The sequence below is a fragment of the Tachyglossus aculeatus genome, chromosome 18 (assembly GCF_015852505.1).
Source record: "Tachyglossus aculeatus isolate mTacAcu1 chromosome 18, mTacAcu1.pri, whole genome shotgun sequence".
Lineage (NCBI taxonomy): Eukaryota > Metazoa > Chordata > Mammalia > Monotremata > Tachyglossidae > Tachyglossus > Tachyglossus aculeatus.
Genome location: NC_052083.1, coordinates 36,867,452 through 36,886,903, shown reverse-complemented (window position 1 = coordinate 36,886,903; position 19,452 = coordinate 36,867,452). Strand labels below are relative to the sequence as shown.

The window sequence follows — 19,452 nt, the reverse complement described above, 5'->3', positions numbered from 1 at the left end:
CCCCTGTGGGACAACCTGATCACCTTGTAACCTCCCCAGCACTTAGAATGGTGCTTTGCACATAGTAAGTGCTTAATAAATGCCATCATTATTATTATTATTATTATTATTTTGATCTGACAAGAAGACCCCCGCCCCCTTCAACCCCCAGCAGTCCCCGTAACACAAGCAACAGACAGCAGCACGGCCTAGAGGAAGGAGTTCGGGCCTGGAAGTTGAGGGCCCTGGGTTCTAATCCTGGCTCCGCCACTCATCTGCTGCGTGACCTTGGCCAAGTCACTTTGCTTCTCTGCGCCTCAGTTCCCTAATTGGCAAAATGGGGATTCATTCATTCATTCATTCATTCAATCGTATTTATTGAGCGCTTACTGTGTGCAGAGCACTGTACTAAGCACTTGGGAAGTACAGGATGGCAACATACAGAGACGGTCCCTACCCAACAGCGGGCTCACAGTCTAGAAGATTCAATACCAGTTCTCCCTCCTACTTAGATTGTTAGCTTCGTGTGGCACCTGATGATGATGATGATGATCATCAATCGTATTTATTGAGCGCTTACTGTGTGCAGAGCACTGTACTAAGCGCTTGGGAAGTACAATTGGCAACATATAGAGACAGTCCCTACCCAACAGTGGGCTCACAGTCTGAAAGGGGGAGACAGAGAACAAAACCAAACATACTAACAAAATAAAATAAATAGAATAGATATGTACAAGTAAAATAAATCAATAAATAAATAGAGTAATAAATATGTACAAACATATATACATATATACAGGTGCTGTGGGGAAGGGAAGGAGGTAAGATGGGGGGATGGAGAGGGGGACGAGGGGGAGAGGAAGGAAGGGGCTCAGTCTGGGAAGGCCTCCTGGAGGAGGTGAGCTCTCAGTAGGGCCCTGAAGGGAGTAGGGCCTTGAGATGATCATGTGTCTATCCCAGCGTTTCGTACAGTGCTGGGCACAGAGTAAACCTGGCGAGTTGTTGGACATTTAAGACTACGGGGCATAAGGTATGCTCAATAAAATCTACCGATTAATGGATGGGTTTAAATTAAAAACACCAGACACAGAGAAGCAGCGTGGCTTAATGGAAAGAGCCCGGGCTTGGGAGTCAGAGTTTGTGGGTTCATTCGTTCACTCATTCAATCATATTTATTGAGCGCTTACTGTGTGCAGAGCACTGTACTAAGCGCTTGGAAGTCCAAGTTGGCAACAACTAGAGACGGTCCCTACCCAACAACGGGCTCACAGTCTAGAAGGGGGAGGTAGACAACAAAACAAAGCATGTGGACAGGTGTTAAGTCATCAGAGTAAATAGAAATAAAGCTAGATGCACATCATTAAGAAAATAAATAGGATTGTAAATATGTACAAGTAAAATAAATAGAGTAATAATATAATAATAATAGGGTTCTAATCCCGGCTCTGCCACTCATCAGTTGTGTGACTCTGGGAAAGTCACTTAACTTCTCTGTGCCTCAGTTACCTCATCTAATAATAATAATAATAATGGCATTTATTAAGCGCTTACTATGTGCAAAGCACTGTTCTAAGTGCTAGGGAGGTTACAAGGTGATCAGGTTGTCCCACGGGGGGCTCCCAGTCTTCATCCCCATTTTACAGATGAGGGAACTGAGGCCCAGAGAAGTGAAGTGACTTGCCCCAAAGTCACACAGCTGACGATTGGCAGAGCCGGAATTTGAACCCGTGACCTCTGACTCCAAAGCCCGGGCTCTTTCCACTGAGCCACGCTGCTTCTCATCTTCATCTGTCAAATGGGGATTTGTGAGCCCCATGTGGGACAACCTGATGACCTTGTATCTACCCCATTGCTTAGAACAGTGCTTGGCACATTCATTCATTCAATCGTATTTATTCATTCATTCATTCAATCGCATTTATTGAGCGCTTACTGTGTGCAGAGCACTGTACTAAGCGCTTGGGAAGTACAAGTTGGCAACATATAGAGACGGTCCCTACCCAACAGTGGGCTCACAGTCTAGAAGAAAAAAAATATGGAATGCTTCACGAATTTGTGTGTCATCCTTGCGCAGGGGCCATGCTAATCTTCACTGTATCATTCCAATTTTAGTATATGTGCTGCCGAAGCGAGCACCGTTTACTGTATGCAGAGCACTGTACTAAGTGCTTGGGAAGTACAAGTTGGCAACATATAGAGATGGTCCCTACCCAACAGTGGGCTCACAGGCTAGAAATAGTAAGCGCTTAACAAATACCATCATTACTGTTATTACTAAAAGGATCGGGACTGGAGCCGACCAGCTGGACACGGGACCTGTCCACTATAAAACCAGATAAATGGCCACCCTCCCACTGACCCCACCAGATGATTGGCACTACGAACGGCAGCCACTTCCTGGCTGGCCAGAGGCCACTGACAGTCCTGGCTGAGATCAATCAATCAATCAATCAATCATATTTATTGAGCGCTTACTGTGTGCAGAGCACTGTACTAAGCGCTTGGGAAGTCCAAGTTGGCAACATATAGAGACAGTCCCTACCCAACAGTGGGCTCACAGTCTAGAAGGGGGAGACAGAGAACAAAACCAAACATATTAACAAAATAAAATAAATAGAATAGATATGTACAAGTAAAATAAATAAATAAATAGAGTAATAAATACGTGCAAACATATATACATATATACAGGTGCTGTGGGGAAGGGAAGGAGGGAAGGCGGGGGGGTGGAGAGGGGGAGGAAGGAGAGAGGAAGGAGGGGGCTCAGACTGGGAAGGCCTCCTTCCCAGTACTTCAATCAATCAATCGTATTTATTGAGTACTTACTGTGTGCAGAGCACTGTACTAAGCACTTGGGAAGTACAAGTTGGCAACATATAGAGACAGTCCCTACCCAACAGTGGGCTCACAGTCTAGTAAAGTTCAGTACTAAGTAAATACCAAACCCAGGACTCCAGACAGAGGGAGAAACAGAGAGGAGAGGAGATACGTGGCAAACTCTGCGAGGGAGCCACAAAGGTAGATTGGGAGGAAAACAATGCACTAAAACAAACAAACGCTCAGCTAGGCCGAAGGCAGACAGAGGAGAAGAACCCACAAAGGTCACTCAATTTTTGGCTTGGCTGAAAACGGCAACACGTGGGATTCCCTGAGGCAGCAGGCTGGGGGACCCCCCGGTTCCCCGGTTCAGAGTGGACACCAGCCCCCCCAACATCAATCAATCAATCAATCGTATTTATTGAGCGCTTACTGTGTGCAGAGCACTGGACTAAGCGCTTGGGAAGTACAAGTTGGCACCACATAGAGACAGTCCCTACCCAACAGTGGGCTCACAGTCTAGAAGGGGGAGACAGAGAACAAAACCAAACATATTAACAAAATAAAATAAACAGAATAGACCAAGGTCAAGGTGCCAGGATAAGCCAGGGCAAAGTCTCTACTGGTGTGAGAGAATCAGACAGGATCGCACTTATGTCAATGGTGCCATCCTATATGAGGGCCATCCCTCCCTTTTAGACTGTGAGCCCACTGCTGGGTAGGGACTGTCTCTGTATGTTGCCAACTTGTACTTCCCAAGCGCTTAGTACAGTGCTCTGCACACAGTAAGCACTCAATAAATACAATTGATTGGTTGATTGATCCCGGCTTGGGCCACGAGAGATCCCAGGCAGCGGCAGCCGTGGGTGGGAGCAGGGTACACTAATGGGCACAGCACAGGCCTGAGAGTCAGGAGACCTGGGTTCTAATCCCGCCGGTACCCCGGCCATGCTGGGTGCCCTCAGGCAAGCCACTCAAACTCTCTGGGCCCCAATTTCTTTAGCTGTAAAAGGGGGCTGAGAACAATAATGATAATTTGGTTTTGTTCTCTGTCTCCCCCTTTTAGACTGTGAGCCCACTGTTGGGTAGGGACTGTCTCTATATGTTGCCAACTTGTACTTCCCAAGCGCTTAGTACAGTGCTCTGCACACAGTAAGCGCTCAATAAATATGATTGATGATGATGATGAATAATAATAATGGTATTTGTTAAGCGCTTACTATGTGCAAAGCACTGTTCTAAGCGCTGGGGAGGATACAAGGTGATCAGGTCTCCTCCTGGGGGCCTGGGAAGGATGAGATGAAATCGCCAAAGTGAAGAAGCTTTGGCAAAATATAAGTTCGCTGTTATTCTCCGTTGGGTACCTACATTCCAGACCTCATCACCAGACACTATTTATTGTGGTCACACCAAGTGATCAAACCCAGGGCCTGCCCTTGAGGACTTTGCAATCCCAGCTCTGTCATCGGGGAAAGCCAACTAATTTCCAACAATAATAATAATTGGTATTTGGCAAGCGCTTACTATGTGCCAAGCACTGTTCTAAGGTAGATACAAAGTAATCGGGTTGGACGCAGTCCCTGCCCCACATGGGGCTCGCAGTCTTCAGATGAGGTGACTGAGGCCCACGGAAGCGAAGTGACTTACCCAAGGTCATACAGCAGAGAAGTGGCGGAGTCGAGATCGGAACCCAAGTCCTCTGACTCACTAGCTGGTGCTCTGGCCACTAGGCCATGCCCCTTCTAACTTCTCTGTCCCTCGGTTTCCTCATTTGTACTTCGCTCCTGTCAACCTCCCCCTTTAGACTTCAAACCCCAACAAGACAAGGACTGTGTCCCAGCTGGTAACATTGTATCTGCCCCAGTGCTCAGTACAGTGCTTAGCACAAACCTAAAATACCACAATTATTTTTATTAATCCAACTCTCCCTCTTTGTGTGTCTCTCTGTCTCTATCTCTCCCTTCCCTCTCTCTCCCTCCTTCCCGCTTCTGCTGGAGAACTTAGAGATTGTGTGCTTTCGTGCTGTTGGCGGGGCTGGGGGGGAGATCACCATTAAATTCCGGAGCAGCAGACATTAAAATGTATTTTGGTTCACCCAGGACGATAAAGAAAAAAAAGGAAGTTTTAAGTCACTAATAAAAATCAAATGTAGGCAGTTTGCAGGAGTGATCAGCTCAGAGCTCCGCCGAGCTTTTGCCGGGGTTTGGGGCCGTAAATTACTCCCCCCTCAAGAAAGCCAGGGGAGGAGGGGACATGGGAGCGGGAGGGGGACGCAGGAGCAAAAAATTTTTCATTTTTCTCCATAAATCATTTCAGCGTACGATAATATTTGTTTTTTCTAATGAGTCTCTTGTGGTCCATTTGAGGAGCTCACATCAGGCAGGGCCTGTCAGGGGTTATATGTGGTACAGTTCAGAGCTTAACAAAAACTGCCTGCTCCACTGATTTTTCTCTCTTCTTCCTTATGCTAAGTGCTCCTGGAGTCCTGGGATATTTTTCTTGGGACTTCGGATTCCCTCTTCCATCCAAGGCCCCAGGCCTCGGAAACGCTGGGCTTTGGGTCCCGGCCTGGGAGAGGGTCTCTGGAAGTTCCCCTGCCATCCCCGGCCTCCGTCCACAGGGAGGAAAGTTGGAAGGGGGGTACTTATTTGGTATTTAGCGAGATTTTACTGTGTGCAGAGTGTCATACTAAGAGCTTAGGAGAACACATGTGCCAGCGTGCTCTTTGTGCCCTGATCTCGTCTAATCTCGCCCGTGGTAGGTTCTCCCTCTGGCCTGGAACGATCTTGTATCTACCCCAGCTGTTAGAACAGAGCTTGGCCACATAATAATAATTGTGGAATTTGCTAAGCACTTACTCTGTGCCAGGCCCTGTACTAAGCGCTGGAGTAATAATAATAATAATGATGGTATTTGTTAAACGCTTACTATGTGCGAAGCACTGTTCTAAGCGCTGGGGGGGATACAAGGTGATCAGGTTGTCCCACGTGGGGCTCACAGTCTTAATATCCATTTTACAGGTGAGGTAACAGGCACAGAGAAGTGAAGTGGCTTGCCCAAGGCCACACCAGTGACAAGTGGTGCCAACTTGTACTTCCCAAGCGCTTAGTACAGTGCTCTGCACACAGTAAGCGCTCAATAAATACGATTGAATGAATGAATGAAGTGGCGGAGTCAGGATTCGAACCCATGACCTCTGACACCCAAGCCCGCGCTCTTTCCACTGAGCCACGCTGCTTCTCTAGATACAAGGTAATCAGGTTGGACACAGTCCCTGTCCCAAATTGGGCTCACAGGCTTGAAAGTCAGCAGTTCATGGGTGCTAATCTTGGTTCCACCACATCTGCTGTGTGACCTTGGGCAAATCACTTAACTTCTCTGGGCCTCAGTTCCCTCACCTGTAAAATGGGGATTAGACTGTGAGTCCCATGTGGGGCTCCGACGGTGTTCCACCTGATTAACTTGTATCTACCTCAGTGCTTAGAACAGTGCTTGGCACATATTAAGTGCTTAACAAGTGCCAAACTTATTAAATGATTATTATTGATCTCCATTTTACAGATGAGGTAACTGAGGTACAGAGAAGCTGACCCGTGCAAAGTCACACGACTATTCTATTTATTTTATTTGGTTAATATGTTTTGTTTTGTTCTCTGTCTCCCCCTTCTAGACTGTGAGCCCACTGTTGGGTAGGGACCGTCTCTAGATGTTGCCGACTTGTACTTCCCAAGCGCTTAGTACAGTGCTCTGCACACACTAAGCGCTCAATAAAGAGCGCTTGAGAAGCAGCGTGGCTCAGTGGAAAGAGTCCGGGCTTTGGAGTCAGAGGTCATGGGTTCAAATCCCGGCTCCGCCCCTTGTCAGCTGTGTGACTTTGGGCAAGTCACTTTGCTTCTCTGGGCCTCAGTTCCCTCATCTGTAAAATGGGGATTAAGACTGTGAGCCCCCCCGTGGGACAACCTGATCACCTTGTAGCCTCCCCAGCGCTTAGAACAGTGCTTTGCACATAGTAAGCGCTTAATAAATGCCATCATTAAAATAAATACGATTGAATGAATGAATGAATGAATGAATGAATGAAAGGAGAGAGATGGGCTCAGTGGAAAGAGCCCGGGCTGTGGAGTCACAGGTCATGGGTTCAAATCCCGGCTCCACCAATCGTCAGCTGTGTGACTCTGGGCATGTCACTTTAATCAATCAATCAATCAATCAATTGTATTTATTGAGCGCTTACTGTGTGCAGAGCACTGTACTAAGTGCTTGGGAAGTCCAAGTTGGCAACATATAGAGACGGTCCCTACCCAACATGGGCTCACAGTCTAAAAGGGGGAGACAGAGAACAAAACATTAACAAAATAAAATAAATAGAATAGTCAGTGGAAAGAGCCCGGGCTCTGGAGTCAGAGGTCATGGGTTCAAATCCCAGCTCTGCCAATTGTCAGCTGTGTGACTTTGGGCAAGTCACTTCACTTCTCTGGGCCTCAGTTACCTCATCTGTAAAATGGGGATGAAGACTGTGAGCCCCACATGGGACAACCTGATCACCTTGTAACCTCCCCAGCGCTTAAAACAGTGCTTTGCACATAGTAAGCACTTAATAAATGCCATCATTATTATTATTAAATAGAGTAATAATACGTACGTACGTCACTTCTCTGGGCCTCAGTTACCTCATCTGTAAAATGGGGATGAAGACGGTGAGCCCCCCCGGGGGACAACCTGATCACCGTGTAACCTCCCCAGCGCTTAGAACAGTGCTTGGCACATAGTAAGCGCTTAATAAATGCCATCTTTATTATTATTAGTGAGGAGAGGGACGGGCTGGTGGGACTTTGAGAAGCTGAACAGTTTGGATGTCCAGTTCTGGGGGTTCTTACTCTGTCAAGATGTGGGAGGGAGGGAGAGAGAGTGAGAAAGAGAGAGTGTATGTGTGTGTGTGTGTCTGTGAGTGAGAGAGTGTGTGTGTGTGTTTGTGTGTGTATGAATGTATGAGACACAGAGAGAGAGAAAAAGAGAGAGAGAATGAGAAAGGAGAGGGGTAGTGAGATAAACACTGTCATGGGCTGTTTCCATCATCTCCTCACAAGAGCATAATAAAGCCCTTGTAATATACTAGAACTTGTGTGGTCCTGGAGCCTAATTTGCATACTAATTACCGAGTGCAAATGGGGCTGAGGGGTAGGGAGAGAGGTGGGGGAAGCAGGAAGGCAGGCAAGGAGTCTGGACTGTTTGCCCTGCCATTTCATATCATGCTAACAAGCTAATCCGGCGTGCAGTTAGCTCCTGATATATAACTGCTCATTAGTATTATAATAAAGTACATGAAACAACCATAAAACGTTATATACTGCACAAGTGTTGTTTTCTTGCCAATTATCTGCAGGCGGATTTATCACCACAGTTGTTTCGAATTCCCCTCGGTGAGGTTTGGGCGGAATAAAGAAAGGTGTCGGTGGGAGCTGGGGGGGGACGGAGGGGGGCTTGTTTCAAGGGGACGACCATGTGTTTTCTTAAGTAGCACTTACCGATGCACCAGTTCCCGAGAGGGAGCGAGAGGGAGCGGGCGGAGAGGGATCCCGGCCTTCCAAGATGGAATCTCCACCGGCCCAAACTTCCCGAGAGGAGAGCTGGGGCCTTCCCCTCCTTGAGGGCCCCGTTCCGGTCTGTTCACTCAACTGTCCTGCTTGTGGCACTTGTTAAGCGCTTACTAAGCGCCAGGCGCTGAACTGAGCGCCGGGGCGGATACGAGCCCATCGGGCCGGACACAGTCCCTCTCCCATGGGGGGCTCCCGGTCTCAATCCCTGTTTTACAAATGAGGGAACGGGCACGGAGAAGTGAAGTGACTTTCCCAGAGTCACACGGCAGACAAGTGGCGGAACCGGGATTAGAACCCATGACCTTCTGGGTCCCAGGCCTGTGTTCTAGCCACTACATCACGCTCAGCGGGGCACTCAATCGGTGCCCTCCTGGTGGCTTGAACTCTCCCAGTCCCCACTAGATTCCGGCCCGCGGGTCCCGGCTCGGCTGGTGACTGCCCCCCGAGGTCGGCGATCGGCCCCGCTTGGTGCCTCAGTTTCCCTGTATGGCCCAGCGTGCTTGGGAAGAGAGCAAATGGCCTCCGTTTGGGATCATGCTCCAGCTGTAATAATAATGTTGGCATTTGTTAAGCGCTTACTATGTGCAAAGCACTGTTCTAAGCGCTGGGGGGGATACAAAGTGATCAGGTTGTCCCATGTGGGGTTCACAGTCTTAATCCCCATTCTACAGATGAGGTAACTGAGGCTCAGAGAAGTTAAGTGACTTGCCCAAGGTCACACAGCAGACATGTGTGACATTTTTAGACTGTGAGCCCACTTTTTAGACTGTGAGCCCACTGTTGGGTAGGGACTGTCTCTATATGTTGCCAATTTGTACTTCCCAAGCGCTTAGTACAGTGCTCTGCACATAGTAAGCGCTCAATAAATATGATTGATGATGATGATGATGATGTGGCGGAGCTGGGATTCGAACCCATGACCTCTGATTCCAAAGCCCAGGCTCTTTCCACTGAGCCACGCTGCTTAGTGTTCTACACGCAGAAGGTGCCCAGTCAATACTCTCAATGAATCGGCTGCTTGATGGATGGAATCGAGTGCTCTGAGCGCCCCTGGGGACACAATTCCTGCCCTCAGGCCACAGGACCAAGGGCCTGTGGGAGGAAAGCGGGAGAGGAATAAATCCCAGGTGTGAAACTAGGATCCTTGATGCCCAGCCGGGGAAGTAGGAAGAGGTAGAGAAGCGGCGTGGTCTAGTGGACGGAGCCCAGGCCTGGGAGTGAGGAGGACCTGGGTTCTAATCCTGCCTCTGCCCCTTGTCTGCTGGGTGACCTTGAGCAAGTCGCTTCACTTTTCTGTGCCTCAGTTACCTCATCTGCAAAATGACTGTGAGCCCCATGTAGGACAGGGACTGCGTCCCCCTTCTAGACTGCGAGCCCATTGTTGGGTAGGGACCGTCTCTATATGTTGCCAACTTGTACTTCCCAAGTGCTTAGTACAGTGCTCTGCACACAGTAAGCGCTCAATAAATATGATTGAATGAATGAATGATTAGCTTGTACCTAACCCAGTGCTTAGTACAGTGCCTGGCACATAGTAAGTGAAGCAGCGTGGCTCAGTGGAAAGAGCGTGGACTTTGGAGTCAGAGGTCATGGGTTCAAATCCCGGCTCAGCCAATTTGTCAGCTGGGTGACTTTGGGCAAGTCACTTCACTTCTCTGGGCCTCAGTTACCTCATCTGGAAAATGGGGATTGAGACTGTAAGCCCCCTTGGGATAACCCGATCACCTTGTACCCTCCCCAGCACTTAGAGCAGTGCTTTGCACATAGTAAGTGCTTAATAAATGCCATTATTATTATTAAGTGCTTAAAAATACCACAATTAGTATTATTATTATTCTCCGGGTCTCAATTACATCATCGGTAAAGTGAGTCCACTGGTGGGTAGGGACTGTCTCTATATGTTGCCCACTTGTACTTCCCAAGCGCTTAGTCCAGTGCTCTGCACACAGTAAGCGCTCAATAAATACGATTGAATGAATGAATGAATGAATGGGGATTAAGATGGTGAGCGCTGTGTGGGACATTGACTGTGGGCAATCTGCCTAGCTTATATTTGCCCCAGTGCCTAGTACAGAGCCTGGCACATTGTAAGCACTTAATAAATAAATACCAATACTATAGTAAGTGCTTAATAAATACCAGCCCTCAGGGCCGGGCATTGTTGGCCCAAATCCTTGTTGCCCTGAGGTGGGTAGCAGGAAGCCGGGCCCGTGCCCAACCCTCCTCCACTCAGTCAGACCAATAGTAGATCATGCCCAGCCTTTGTGGCCAGCATGGCATAAACTGGCGGGACAGTCTCATTCATTCATTGTCGTATTTATAGAGTGCTTACTGTGTGCAGAGCACTGGACTAAGTGCTTGGGAAGTCTCCCTTGCCCGCCCCCCGGATCACTCTGGGGCACTCTCCACCCTCTGCCCTCTCACCGGCCCATATCAGCTGCGTTCAATGAGGGAAACTCACTCATCCACGAAATCGTGGCATAGTCGTTCAACTCCCAGCAAGGCCTGGTGGGTACGGGCCTCATCCCGGCTCATTCTCATCCTGGCTCTGCCACTTGTCTGCTTTGTGACCTTGGGCAAGTCACTTCGCTTCTCTGGGCCTCAGTGACCTCATCTGTCAAATGGGGATTAAGACTGTGAGCCCCCCGTGTGGGACAGGGACTGTGTCTGACCCTGCGCGTGGATGACACCCAAATTCATAAAGCGTTCCATATTATTTGTGTAGAGAAGCAGCGTGGCTCAGTGGAAAGAGCCCGGGCTTTGGAGTCAGAGGTCATGGGTTCAAATCCCGGCTCCGCCAATTGCCAGCTGAGTGACTCTGGGCAAGTCACTTAACTTCTCCGTGCTTCGGTTACCTCATCTGTAAAATGGTGATTAAGACTGTGAGCCCCCCCGTGGGATAACCTGATCACCCTGTAACCTCCCCAGCGCTTAGAATAGTGCTTTGCACATAGTAAGTGCTTACTAAATGCTGTTATTATTATTATTATTGGCTTGTAACTGCCCCGGGGTTTAGAACAGTGGCTGACACATAGTAAGCGCTTAACAAATACCATCATCATCATTATTATTACCCAATCCTTACTCTTATTGCTCTGGCTCTCATCTCCCCCCATTTAGTCTGGGCAGAGATGTCCCTTGTGTTTCTATTGTTCTTTCCCTAGTGTCTAGCACAGTGCAGGGCACTCGGCAGGCCGCTGCTGCTCTGACCTCCACCCGGTCCACCCCATCGTGGACGTCCCCCATCTCAACTGCCCACTAGGCAACAACCAGGGGGGGACACCCCCCGATCCGGTCAGGCTATCGGGGTGAAAGGACACAGGGAGGTGCATACTGATGGACTGATTGACGGATCGATCTCCAGGGTGCTTAAAGGGGCTGGACAGTGGGGGTGGATGACTAAAATCAATCAATCAGTGATATTTATTGAGCGCTCACCCTGTACGGTGGAAGCAGCGTGGCTCAGTGGAAAGAGCCCGGGCTTTGGAGTCAGAGGTCATGGGTTCAAATCCCGGCTCCACCACTTGTCAGCTGTGTGACTGTTGGGCAAGTCACTTCACTTCTCTGTGCCTCAGGGACCTCATCTGGAAAATGGGGATGAAGACTGTGACCCCGTGGGACAACCTGTTCACCTTGTAACCTCCCCAGCGCTTAGAACAGTGCTTTGCACGTAGTAAGCGCTTTATAAATGCCATTATTATTATGACTGAGCGCATGGGAGAGTGCGATAGAACAGAAATCCAAAACTAAAGAAACTAAATCCCTCCCTCTCTTCCCACCTCTCTTTCCCCTCTGACTCCAGGAGGAAGGGAAACCCCCAGAAGCTTGAGGTTCTTCTTGTGGGGTCAACAAAGGGGCTGGAGGGGAGGGAAGAGCAACAGGGCTCTCATGGGGGAGTGAAGGAGAGGGGGGTCTCCCCTGCAGGAAGCCTTCTGGAGGAGCTGGCTAACCTCACCGAAGCCCCCACAAGCCCAGATCCTGATTTAGTAGCCGGTGACCATCAGGGGCCGAGGAGATAAGTAGGTCGCAGTAAAAAGACTGCTACATCCTTTCAATAAAGATCTTTTTTCCCTCCCTTTTCCCTTTCCAGACAGCTTGCGAAATGTTTTAAAAGCCTCTCACATTTCCAGTGAAACCCACGGAGAAGAATTTTGCTTGTTATCAGTCCTGGAAGCTCCTGATAGACGGATGACATTTTTCCCCCCCCTTTTTTCTTTTCCTTTTTTTTTTTTTTTTACAAGCTGAAGAGAGAGTCACAGTGTGTTTTATAACTGGCTCTCTGCATTTCAAAAGCTCAACGAGAGCTCTCTGCTAACCCCGATAAGCCTTGGGCTCTTAGCGTCTTAAATACCTCTGACAAGCTATACATTACAGTGCTAATAATTTGCCAAATTTGCGCCCATAATATGATATCTGTAAAACGTCAAGGGCAGTAATGCGATTAGCAGTCTCAAATGAAATATCGAACATTCAGCGTTTAGGTCCTGAATGGGGGAGAAAGGAAAGGAAATCAATTGCAAAAGCAGGAGGGGAAAAGGCGATAAGGGTGTAATAAAAATAGAGGGAGAAAAAGAGAGACACTGAGAGAGGGGGACAGAGAGACACACATGGGGGAAGAAAGAGACCCCAAGCAGTGACACATCTTGTTTTTATTCCTTTTCTGGCAGAAGGGAGATGTTTTGAAAAAATAACTTTTACAAATTAGTTGGGATGTAAAAGCTGGGAAATAACATTCGGTCACCATGGCAACCGGGCTTTGGTAGCAGGGTGGGAGGATGGGGGTAGAGATGGTTGGGGGGGGTGACCGGAGGGGCAGCTCTTTACTCTCTGCATCCCCCCCATCCCCAAAACCGCCAGGGTCCATAAAACACAGGAAGTCGACTTACAGGGAGCGTGAGGGTGGGCTACCCACCGCCCCCCACCCCCTTCCCCAACTGAGGCAGGGAGTCAGAATGGACTAATTATCTGGGAGGGGGTGAGGAGGGAAGGCTGAGCTGTCACATACCAGCCTAGACTAAATAACAACACCTCACACCTGCAGTTTACGAGCCCTCTCTGATGGGGCGGGAAACGCACCCCCCTCAACACATCCCCGGCCCCCCCATGTCCAGCTGCAAGGGGAAGACCCCCACTCCCTCAGGGACGGGGCAAAGTGATGGGGGGGGTCCTTGGAGGGGTTGAACAGTCAGCCAACTCATCCAAAGGCACAGTTCGGCAGCCTGCGGGTCTAGGCCCCAAATGAGTTTGGGGTCTTGGGCCCTCAAGAAGGCTTTGAGTCATGGTGGGATGGCATGGCATGGCATGGCATGGCATGGCATGGAGTCATGGCACACGCTGGGATGAGTGTGATGGGACCATGGGAGCACGGGATGAGTGTGACCTTGCGCAAGTCACAACTTCTCTGGGCCTCAGTTACCTCAGCTGTAAAATGGGGATTAAGATTGTGAGCCCCACGTGGGACAACCTGATCACCTTGTATCCCCCCAGAGCTTAGAACAGTGCTTTGCACATAGTAAGCGCTTAACAAATACCATAATTATGATGGTGGCGTGGAGCACACTCTGAGGGGAACAAGACCGGCAGGTGTCTACCCAGAGGCCTCTGGGGCAGGGAGCCATGAGATGAGGTTGACGAGATGCCCTCGCTCCCTCCCAGTAACCCTCACCCTCCAACCCACTTCTTGTCGCTGCCAACACCTCAGGGGGCAGGTGGGGGGGCAGGGTGCGCCCAGCGTAGGTGGGAGGGCACGGAAACCCCATCCACGGCAAAAGGCGTACAGTCTTCGGCCTCTTCCTCACGAGCCGACGCCAGGCTCCTCTGGGCCCGGAGGCCTCCCACCCTCTCTGCGGCCTCTGAGCCAGATGGGGGGCGGTGGGATGGCGGCCCCCGGGGGGAGGAGCCGGGAGGAAAGGAAACCCGCCACCGGGCGCTGGGCGGCCCTGGGCCTCGCCCGCTGGCCCGGCCTGGAATGGCCATTACCGGACCCGGCTTGCGGCACCACGAACCATTAAAGCCGAGAGAGCCCCGGGGGCCGGCAGCCGGGCCCAGACAGCTTCCCCAGATGTGGCCAGCGCGCGCAGGATGTGGGAGCCCCCGGGCCCGGCTCCTCCAGACAAAACATTCCCCGCGCTCAGCCCCCTCCCAAACCCCGTGGCCCAGAGCCCCTCTGCCAGACCCTTTCTAGCCCATTTAGCAGGAGGCAGTGTTTATTCTCCAACAGATGTTCCCCGCCCCCTCCCCTCCGGCCTCCTGTCCCCAAAGCCCCCGGCCAGGCTGCCGTCTTTGAGCTGAGCCGCCAACGAGTTTTACACACTTGTTTGGGGGCACAGCGGGGCACACGCGCGCGGGCGCAAGAATGGGCAAAACCACCGGCACACACGACCCACCCTGGTGCCCACGAGTATGCGTGTAAGTGGAACAGCACACCTAAAGGACACAAAGGATGAGGGTACCAATGTCGAAAGGCACCCCTCAAAATAGCTGAGCCCCTGCCAACTTGTGTGTTGTATATGAGTGTGTGTGCGCACGCGTGCAGGAGATGCATTCTCATACACCCCCATCCCTCCCCACCCCCAGCCTACTCCCCTCTGGTCACTCTGGCTCCGTGGCCACGGAGCTGCCCCATGCACCAGGAGAAGCAGCAAGGCCTAATGGATAGAGGAAGGGCCCGGAAGTCAGAAGGACCTGAGTTCTAATCCTCCCTTCAAGGCCCTACTGAGAGCTCACCTCCTCCAGGAGGCTTTCCCTCAATCAATCAATCAATCAATCGTGTTTGTTGAGCGCTTACTGTGTGCAGAGCACTGTAGTAGGCGCTTGGGAAGTACGGGTCGGCAGCACATGGAGACAGTCCCTACCCAACAGCGGGCTCACAGTCCTTCCTTTCCCCACAGCACCTGTATATATGAATATATGTTTGTACATATTTATTACTCTATTTATTTTACTTGTACATATCTATTCTATTTATTTTATTTTGTTAATATGTTTGGTTTTGTTCTCTGTCTCCCCCTTCTAGACTGTGAGCCCACTGTTGGGTAGGGACTGGCTCTATATGTTGCAAACTTGTACTTCCCAAGCGCTTAGTACAGTGCTCTGCACACAGTAAGCCCTCAATAAATACGACTGATTGATTGATTGATGATTCTAATCCCGCTCCGCCACTCGTCTGCTGGGTGACCTCGAGCAAGTCACTTGGCCCCTCTATGCATCAGTTCTCTCATCTGTAAAATGGGCTTAAGACTGTGAGCCCCAAGTGGGACATGGATCGTGTCCCACATTACTATGCAATAGCTTGAGCATTGTACTAAGAGCTTGGAAGAGTACAATTCAATAATGACAATAATAATGATGGTATTTGTTAAGCGCTTACTATGTGCCAAGCGATGTTCTAAGTGCTGGGGTAGGTACAAGGTAATCAGGTTGTCCCACATGGGGCTTTCAGTCTTAATCCCCATTTTACAGATGAGGTAGCTGAGGCACACAGAAGTTAACTGATTTGCCCCCGGTCACACAGCTGATAAGTGGCGGAGCCGGGGTTAGAACCCACGACCTCTGACTCCCAAGCCCGGGCTCTTTCCACTAAGCCACACTGCCTCTCTGCTGTAACAGAGTTGGTAGACACATTCCCTGCCCACAACAAACTTACAGTCTAGAGAGGGAGCCCGACATTGACGGATTTTGTTACTATTTATTTTATTTTGTTAGTATGTTTGGTTTTGTTCTCTGTCTCCCCCTTTTAGACTGTGAGCCCACTGTTGGGTAGGGACTGTCTCTAGATGTTGCCAATTTGTACTTCCCAAGCGCTTAGTACAGTGCTCTGCACACAGCAAGCGCTCAATAAATACGATTGATGATGATGATGATGATGATGATTTGATTTTAACCATCTGGATGTGTCCAACAGATGATTTCAGAGTTTTTAGGTATGAATGTTTTTCTCTCTCTATCTCTCTCTCACACATACACCTGTCCATTCTGACCAAAGATCCTGGCCACACATCTGGAAGAAAACAGCGTGGCCTAGTGGAAAGAGTCCAGGCCTGGGAACCAGAGGACCTGGGTTCTAATCCCGGAATCTTCTCCACATATTACAGATGAGGAAACTGAGGTTCAGAGCAGTTAAGTAGTAGGTGGAGAAGCAGCGTGGCTCAGTGGACAGGAGCCCAGGCTTTTTGAGTCAGGGGTCATGGGTTCAAATCCCGGCTCCGTCAATTGTCAGCTGTGTGACTTTGGGCAAATCACTTAACTTCTCTGGGCCTCAGTTACCCCATCTGTAAAATGGGGATGAAGACTGTGAGCCCCCCGGCCACACTGCCTCCTGTTGCTAATTTCTGCTCTGCCTCCTTAATGATGGCATTTATTAGGCGCTTACTATGTTCAAAGCACTGGTCTAAGCGCTGGGGGGGGTTACAAGGTGATCAGGTTGTCCCATTGGGGGCTCACAGTCTTAATCCCCATTATACAGATGAGGTAACTGAGGCACGGAGAAGTTAAATGACTTGCCCGAAGTCACACAGCTGACAATTGGTGGAGCCGGGATTTGAACCCATGATCGCTGACTCCAAAGCTCGTGCTCTTTTCACTGGGCCACGCTGTTTCTCTGTTGGCATTCATGGAGAGCAATGTCTGGCTTGCCATGGGCCAGGCTGTTTGGTCAGATGCCAAATGCCAGCTGTGTGACTTTGGGCGAGTCACTTAACTTCTCTGTGCCTCAGTGACCTCATCTGTAAAATGGGGATTAAGACTATGAGCCCCCTGTGGGACAACCTGATCACCTTGTAACCTCCCCAGAGCTTAGAACAGTGCTTTGCACGTAGTAAGTGCTTAATAAATGCTAGCATTATTATTATTATGGCCCTCCCCGTCCCCATTAAAAATAAGAACACCATTTGTTCGGCACTTACAATGAGCCAAGCACTGTGCTGAGTGCTGAGGTAGACAGGGAGCCCGTTGTTGGGTAGGGACCATCTGTATATGTTGCCAACTTGCACTTCCCAAGCGCTCGAGAAGCAGTGTGGCTCAGTGGAAAGAGTCCGGGCTTTGGAGTGAGAGGTCATGGGTTCAAACCCCAGCTCCACCAATTGTCAGCTGTGTGATTTTGGGCAAGTCACTTCACTTGTCTGGGCCTCAGTTCCCTCATCTGTAAAATGGGGATTAAGACTGTGAGCCCCCAGTGAGACAACCTGATCACCTTGTAACCTCCACAGCGCTTAGAACAGTGCTTTGCACATAGTAAGCGCTTGATAAATGCCATCATTATTAGTAGTAGTAGTAGTACAGTGCTCTGCACACAGTAAGCGCTCAATAAATATGATTGAATGAATGAATTAATGAATTACGTTGAACATTCTCTCCCACCCACGGCTCGCACTCCGTGCTGGGAGGGAGAGCAGGTATGTAATCCCCATTCTACAGATAAAAAAACTGAGGCACAGAGAAATCAAGTGACTTGCCCAGGGCCACTCAGCTGGCCAGTGAGAGAACTGGGATTAGAATCCGGATCTTCTGGGCCCAGTCTGGTGCTCTTCCCACTAGGCCCCAATGCTTTGCTGAGGCAACGGACCCTGGGGACTGGTGGTGGGTCATTCATTCAATCGTATTTATTGAGCGCTTACTGTGTGCAGAGCACTGTACTAAGCGCTTAGCACTGTACTAAGCGCTTATTGTGGTACCAAGCCAACGCACAGACAAGCCAGCCGGTTTACCCCAGGGAGACCACCTCTTCTTCTTGGACTTCTTCTCTTTCTCCTTCTTATTTATTTTACTTGTGCATATCTATTCTATTTATTTTATTTTGTTAATATGTTTTGTTTTGTTCTTTGTCTCCCCCTTCTAGACTGTGAGACCATGTTGCCAACTTGTACTTCCCAAGCACTTAGTACAGTGCTCTGCACACAGTAAGCGCTCAATAAATACGATTGATTGATTGATTGATTGGACATGGGCCTCCTCTGACCTCTTCCAACTGACCTCTGGTCCTCGACGTGGCGGTTTTGTCATCACCCTGCTTCCCCAGGTATCCGAACCGGAGACCACTGACTTCAGTGACCCCAAGACACGGTCTGCCCATTTCACCCAAGTCGGTGCTGACAGGATAGTCTGAGGGCCTGATGGGTGCCAACCGCTCTACTAGGGCTCTTGGGGAACGTACGGAAGCAACCGACCTGATCCCTGCCCTTGAGGAGCTTACAGTCGAAAGGGGAAGACAAGTGGATAGAGATCGGTGGACAGAGACACACACACACACACACAAATACGGGCACAAATCCCGGCTCTGCCAATTGTCAGCTGTGTGACTCTGGGCAAGTCACATCTTCTCTGTGCCTCAGTTACCTCATCTGTCAAACGGGGATTAAGACTGTGAGCCCCACGTGGGACAACCTGATCACCTTGTAACCTCCCAGCGCTTAGAACAGTGCTCTGCACATAGTAAGCGCTTAATAAATGCCATTACACACACACACACGTGCCAAGTCTGAGGAGAAATGTGCTAATAAACCACTGAATGTGGGGCAGAGGCTGCTGGGAGAGCTCCTACTGCATGGGGATGTGGAACTGAGCCCTTGAGAGAAGCCAACATGTTCCCTGCCCTCGAGAAGCTTACCACCTAAATGACCAGGCGGGCGGAAGGACGGAGAGGCCTGAACCGGTTTCAGGGCTCCCGTCTGGAATCTCGAAGTAGGTCCAGGAAGGGGTTGGGAGAAATCGCTCTCCCATCACAGAGAGTCCCGGGGCTCTTTCCCTCCCCTTCCAGCCCCTGCTCGACGCCCTCTCGCCCTGAACTCCACCACTCCCCCTCCCTGGACCAGCCTCCATTCCCGCACCAAACTTGCTCCTGTTGGGGTGAAGGAGAGGCCTGGCGTGGGCTTATTATTACATGAGAATATATACTATATATTTCTAGCCTGTGAGCCCACTGTTGGGTAGGGACCGTCTCTATATGTTGCCAACTTGTACTTCCCAAGCGCTTAGTACAGTGCTCTGCACACAGTAAGCACTCAATAAATACAACTGAATATCATACAATAATATTCCTCCCTTCAAAGCCCTACTGAGAGCT

At 49.9% G+C, this 19,452-nt stretch overlaps 1 protein-coding gene and 1 non-coding gene across 3 annotated transcripts in view; both read right to left on the bottom strand.

Moving 5' to 3' along the window:
• The window catches only part of RNF220 (ring finger protein 220), a 208,570-nt gene that overhangs the window by 132,925 nt on the left and 56,193 nt on the right, over nucleotides 1-19,452 (bottom strand). The window lies entirely within an intron of this gene.
• On the bottom strand, nucleotides 2,009-2,115 carry LOC119940473. Its single transcript, XR_005454951.1, has one exon. It is a non-coding gene; the product is annotated as a U6 spliceosomal RNA (small nuclear RNA).